This window comes from Nipponia nippon, unplaced genomic scaffold, assembly GCF_047370975.1.
Source record: "Nipponia nippon isolate SJK-2023a ecotype South Korea unplaced genomic scaffold, ASM4737097v1 scaffold_9, whole genome shotgun sequence".
Taxonomy (NCBI): Eukaryota; Metazoa; Chordata; class Aves; order Pelecaniformes; family Threskiornithidae; genus Nipponia; species Nipponia nippon.
In genome coordinates, this window is record NW_028262413.1 from 47,695,132 (window position 1) to 47,701,131 (window position 6,000).

The window sequence follows — 6,000 nt, forward strand, 5'->3', positions numbered from 1 at the left end:
TTTTTTTAATAGAAAGACTTTATTTTTGCAGCATGATAAACAATGGGAATGAATTGGTAAAGAATTTAGTTATAGTTAGATTTTCCCCTTCCTTTTTATTCTCCCAGCTTTTTCACCATCATTTCACCAGCTCTGCGAGCACAGAGCCCTGGTGCCTCTAACTCGGAGAGACAAGGCTGTCAGGCCTGTTAGTTCAACAAAATGATGACATATTACTCGTCTCAAGGAAGAGGCATTCTTAAATCCCACTGCAAAGAAAACATAAGTGGATAATAGGAAATTTTATAGCCCAAGAAAGCGTTCGCTATAGACCTGCCATTGGTTTGCTTTATAAGAAAATATACAGGCAAAAAATCCTCGGTGAAAGAAATCTGCTTTTTGCTCCTCCTGGTAGGGAAAGGTTTGTACTTTTACCAAAGCCCGGCATATAAAAAGCATCGGAGAGACGCTGCAGAATATTCTGCGTGTGCTGGGCCAGATCCTCAGCTGGAGCAGATCAGTTCTGCTGCTCCAGGGAGATCAGGGGACAATGCAGACTTACACCAGCTTTGGGACACGGCTCTTTTCTCCAGCTGGAAAAGATTTTGCAAATGTTTTGGGTTTTTTTTTAATATCTATTTCTGATACCAAAGCTGGGGTGTTTGTTTTTTTTTTTTTTGCAAGATTTTGTTTTTATCCTTTCATCAGCAAATTCTACCCTCGCTGTGATTTCTGCAAGTAAGATTTAATTATAGGTCAAAAAGCTACTGTGCAAGCGCTTCCATTTAAAACAGATTAATTTATTTGCTGTATCTTAGTTTGCTAAATAATTGCATGGTTTTAAATGAAGTTGCTGCTTTCTGATCCCTGTATTAACGTGGTCTAAGAATCTTTTTGTTATATGTAATCCATACTATTGACCAAATTTGGCCTGGTTTCATTTAAATGTAAGCAGGTTGTCAAGGAAAAAAATATTTAGTTTAACTTGGCGTGTAAAGTAGCCATTTTACTGTTGTTTTTTCAATTGACAGAAACATCCTTTAAGCATTCATTTATTTTGTGAGAATAAATTGAGGGTTGGTTACAGCATGTTTCCTAGTAAGAAAAAAATGGGTTTTCTTCCACGTATATCATTATATCTAACCATTTAAAAGACATTAAACACTGTTCAAATGCTAATGCCAAAATAGTGAATTAAATTATTGTATAATGTCTTAAATATGATAGATTTGTACAAATATTTTGCTTTTGTAATATATTCCAGAAATCACTGACAATATTTTTAAGTCATCTGCTATTATTTTTTAAACTCTTACCAATTTCTTAACCTAGGTTTCACTACATATATCATTCGTGAGATAATATGCTTTGGGTACATTTTGCTTTATTATTTTTTCTCCTTAGCCAGAAATAAGTTTGAACTTAAATTTGATTTGTCTATTAGAAACTTGCTGTAAAATTTGAATTTAGTTTTAGTTTTTCCAGAGGTGTTTTCTTTTCTGAAAATGGGGAGATTTTCACAAAAAAAAAAAAAAAAAAATTCATCTGTTAGGAATCTGAAGTATAAAGACATATTTATATTTTTTATTTTAATCTTGCTCTCTTATTTTTTTTTTTAATGTAAAATTGATGTTTGAATGATATGGTTAAGCTTGGAAACATAGGTAACTAGAAAATCCTGATTTTGTAATATGTTTTTAATATGTTTTGAGAGTGGATTATTAGCTTACGATCTTGAAAGACTGCTGTATATTTTTTTGCTGTCTAACAATTCCTAACAGTTCCAGGCAGTCTGAGGGCCCAGGGATTAGCCTGTGGTTTGTGACCATCGTTCCAGGACGTGTTCTCTGCCCGTTCCCCTGTCTTGTGTAAAACCTCATACCTGGTCGCACTGACATCAGCTTCCAACCTGTGAATAGTTCAATTTACTACAGTGGGAAAATTAACTACTACAGATAATCACCCATGGGCGCATCTTTGCGGTCAGGATGTAAGTTTGTGTTTTCCAATTAGTTATGGCATTGTCACCCTTCACAATTTGTACTGAATAAGAGAACGGCTTAATGCAACGAGCCCTTTTGTGGCTCCACGCAGTTGTTGTCTTGCCTTCACAGCACAGGACTGATGGCGCTGAGACCTTTTTGACTGCGAAAGTTGAGCAAGATCCTGAAATGAAATGATGTTTGTTACCATGAGAGCTACTTGCCAGGAGGGGGAAAAGAAAAACATCCAGAAGGAAATACTGAAATCTCTTCTGAGAGGTTTTTGCAAATATGTAAGGATCTTCTGCATGAGTTGGTGCTTCTGTGGAATGGGAGATGCTTGGTAGTGCTTGGAAGGAAACATCTCTTCCAGCTACTGTTCCTGCGGTTGATGCCGTTGAATGACTTGCCTGAATGAAAACTTAAACCTGGGAGATGGGCTCTCCTTAGGAAGAAAGCTAGCAGTAGGTGGATTGATTTGTGTGGTTGGTTGTTTTAGGTGGCCATTTGCAAACTGTCAGCACCTATCGGATTTACTGAAAATTTACGTCTTCTGCACTCTGAACAGGCTCTCGTGGCTGGGATGAGGAGGAGGCATGGCTCCTCCCAAGTCACCCAGGGACTGGAGATGAACGGAGACAAGGGTGCAGCAGATCCCTGCTCCGTTTTGCCTGTTTCCTTGCCAAGGGTGCAGCTATAAGAGCTCAGAAATGAATTGTGGCTCTCAGCCTGTTTGAGGAGCACAAGTACATGCTCCTCCCGGGTCTGTGAGGTTGTAAGACACTTCCAGAGATGGACGTGGCGGTCCCAACATTTGCTCTTCGCTATGTCCGTGGACTGCTAATGCAGGGGTCTCCGCCAGAGGCTGAGGGCTGTTTCCAGCATGCCTTGTAGGAGCACCGAGCACACATGACCATCTGGTCGTCCTCTGCTGAGTGATGGTTGCTCAGTGTAGTGAGGAGCCCCAACGGCCAGAATAAGAGCGAATGATTTCGAGGTCTAGGCAAGTGTTTTCCTTCCATGGCAGCTGGGCTTCTGCCAGCCCCGTGGAACCATGGGTTTAATTCACAAGGGAGTGCTACGCTACCTGTGGCGGGCAGTCGAATGACATTGGAGAGGGTGCTCATTGCATAGCCACGTACCTTGCATTGTCCAAACGCGCTCAGCACTTCAGTTTAGTTAGAAAACTCCACTCATATACCCAAAATTTTGCCGCTTTGGGTTATTTCCTTTCAGATGTCCCTAGGACACTGTCATGTGTAGCGATCACAACTGACTTTGCAGCTCATTGGAGAAAGCTCAGGATTTTTCTAGCTGGGTTCCAGTGACAAGTTTTAACCATTGACATTTTTGCCTGTTTCTTTTCAAGCTAGAAGGGACGGGACTTGCGGTGGTGTGCTTATGAGGAGGGACAGTCCTGCTGGATGTTCATCTGTGCTCTTCAACACTTGTGGTATTGGAGGCTCTTGTTTCTTTAGATGATTTGTTCCTCTGGGTTTCCTCGCTGCAGGCTGTAGTGGTAGTTGTGTGTGTAATGAACACGGAGAAGAGATGCAGGAGCGTTGGTGGTTATGACATCCTTGCTCTGTCTTTAGTCTGAAGACCCCCGTTCTTTCAGTCTCTCCTTTCTAGGTTTCTGGCTGTTCTTGTGTTTTTTCTCTGAGCTTTCGCCAGCTGGCCCACGGCTCTCGAGGGGTGCCCAGGCTTAGGCACAGCACTCCGGTGCTGCATGGAGAAAGGATAACCTTGTGTGGCTTCAGACCATGCTCCTCCCTGCACATCCCGCTATGGTGTTTGTCCTTTTGGTTTTTTGGGGGGGGTTTTGGCAGCATCATGACATTATTCCTGCTCAGTTGTGATGCGTTTTCCTCTTCCGTGGTATCCTCTAGTTTCTCCTGGTGTTCCTCTCCATTACCGCGGTGGTCATTTCACTAAACTTGGTAAACATGAGTGACATTAAGCAAGAACTGGTTCAAACTAAACCCCATTCCTTTATTTGGTTTCTGGCTGACCACCCTTTGTTCTACTTATTGCACTTTTTGTGATGCTTGAAACAAGGTCTTAAACAGCAGTTTGCTAAATTTACCGTCTTTCGTAAGAGTTGTTTGTCCCACGTTCCTGCTGGCTGAGGAAGGGGTTACCATCAGCACCCTGGTCCTGCTCCAGTGTAGTAGTAGTTGGTTTTGGCTCCTTCTACTCCCTCCATAATTTCAACAGTGAGTAGTTTTTCATGCCCACTTTGTTGAGTTGTGTTACTAAACTCTGGTAAACAGATTTCCGTGAGAAGTGGCTGCAGTTCAATGGTGGATGAAATAATCTCTTTATATAAATTTGTTCGTAGACCTCTGGGAAAACCAGCATAATATAATTGTAAGAATATATTTAATATTAAGGTTGTTGTGAATTGTCTTTTTTTTTACCTTGAAATTATTTTTATCCTTTTTTTGTCCTCTGTTTTGTGACAGTGATTGAAGTTCGCCATTTGCAAAAGCCACAGACTGGGAGGGGGAGGATGTTCAGAGTATCAGGAGCAAATTAGCGGGGTCAGTCTTACTGGCTTTGGTGCTTTGACTTCTTTCAGAAATATAACCATTCAGTTTTGCAAGACTTTGTAAAATCTGTCTGAAGGTCGCGCTTTCATTCCAGGGGAAGAGTAAAACCCATGGTGGTGAAGACCACGTGGAAATGCAGTACGCGTACATATTTCTTTTCCCTTCATATCAGGGCAGAGACAAAGCAAGTGTGTGTTGGTCATTTGTCAGTAGGAGACAAGGTTTGTTGTTTCTGCTGTTCAATAAAACTTAGCCCTCATTCATAAAGATTAAAAATAAGTTGTATGTACTTCTAAAATCCACAGTTCCCTGGATTAGGAAAATAAATGTTCCACTGTGAAGCCTCCCTTAAAAATCATAACTGTATGATTTGTTGGTATATGTATTTTTCTATTAAAAAAAAAATATCACTAGCTTGAAAAGCAGTATATATGTAAAGAGAAAATTTGTTAACTGATATGGGAGGATCTAACCTTGGGTCACCTGCAAATCTCTCAAACAAGAGCTCCAGGGCAAGTCCTAATTCCAGAGAGTAAAAGCGAAAATTAAAGCTATAGCTAGTGACTGCTCTAAGTTACCCGGGGTGGATTCATTTGAGTTTCGTTGATTGTGCTTGTGAATATAATGTGAAAGGGATGGTAGAGGTCTTCTCAGCCACCTCCTGTCCAAAGTATTTCCATGGAGACAGAAATATAATCTGATGGTCTGACAAAAGTTGCTTTTCATAACCAGAGGCATTCATTAAATAGTAGATGAAGCAGGAGGCAAACTTTTGCGTTTTTAACCAACCTAAAAAAAATGCCATTTGGAGAATGTGCTTTATCGAGTAGTTTATCCAGATACCACTGGTATTTCATGACCTGAGAAACAGACTGTTAATGTGATAGGTTTATTTGTCATTAGCCCTGCTTCTTTAAATTATGAACTATCACATGCCCTAAGTAAAAACCCAGCAAGTACAATACAGGTTCAAAAATATCAGATAGCTGATCTAATTCTGCAAATTCACACAATTTCGGTTGCATATGAAAAGCTCCCAAAACCTTCCGCCTAACTGGGTTTTCCAGCGATGAGCAGGTCAGGGGCTCACACGCGGTCTTCTGGCGTGGCTGAGGGAGCGTGTTGGTGGCTGTTTCCAAGGTGGGAATGATGATTTAATGAGCGCATCAAAGCGTTCCTCGATACTCTTACGACGCACACTGTGCCTTTTTTGTCTTCCTTTCAAGCGGGGTTTTCAGTTGTGTCGCTGCTACCATTTCACTGTTTGAAATTCTCCATGGAAGGTACAAAAACGTGGCAGTGGCGCTCTCCTCCCGATCCCCGAGCATCGCACAGGGGATGCGACACGCCAAATGCTCAAGATTTTGAGCTGCAGCCACTGCACTTGGATCCCTCGAGATGAACCTGCCTCCTAAACTTATCTCCCAGCAGTGCCTGAAAACCAGACGGTTAGGGGAGGGAAAAAAAGGAGCGTGGGTGAACGGGAA

At 41.5% G+C, this 6,000-nt stretch overlaps 1 protein-coding gene across 7 annotated transcripts in view; it reads left to right on the forward strand.

Moving 5' to 3' along the window:
- MAP2K5 (mitogen-activated protein kinase kinase 5) overlaps nt 1-6,000 on the forward strand; it is a 140,837-nt gene that overhangs the window by 92,125 nt on the left and 42,712 nt on the right. The gene's annotated exons all lie outside the window — the stretch shown is intronic.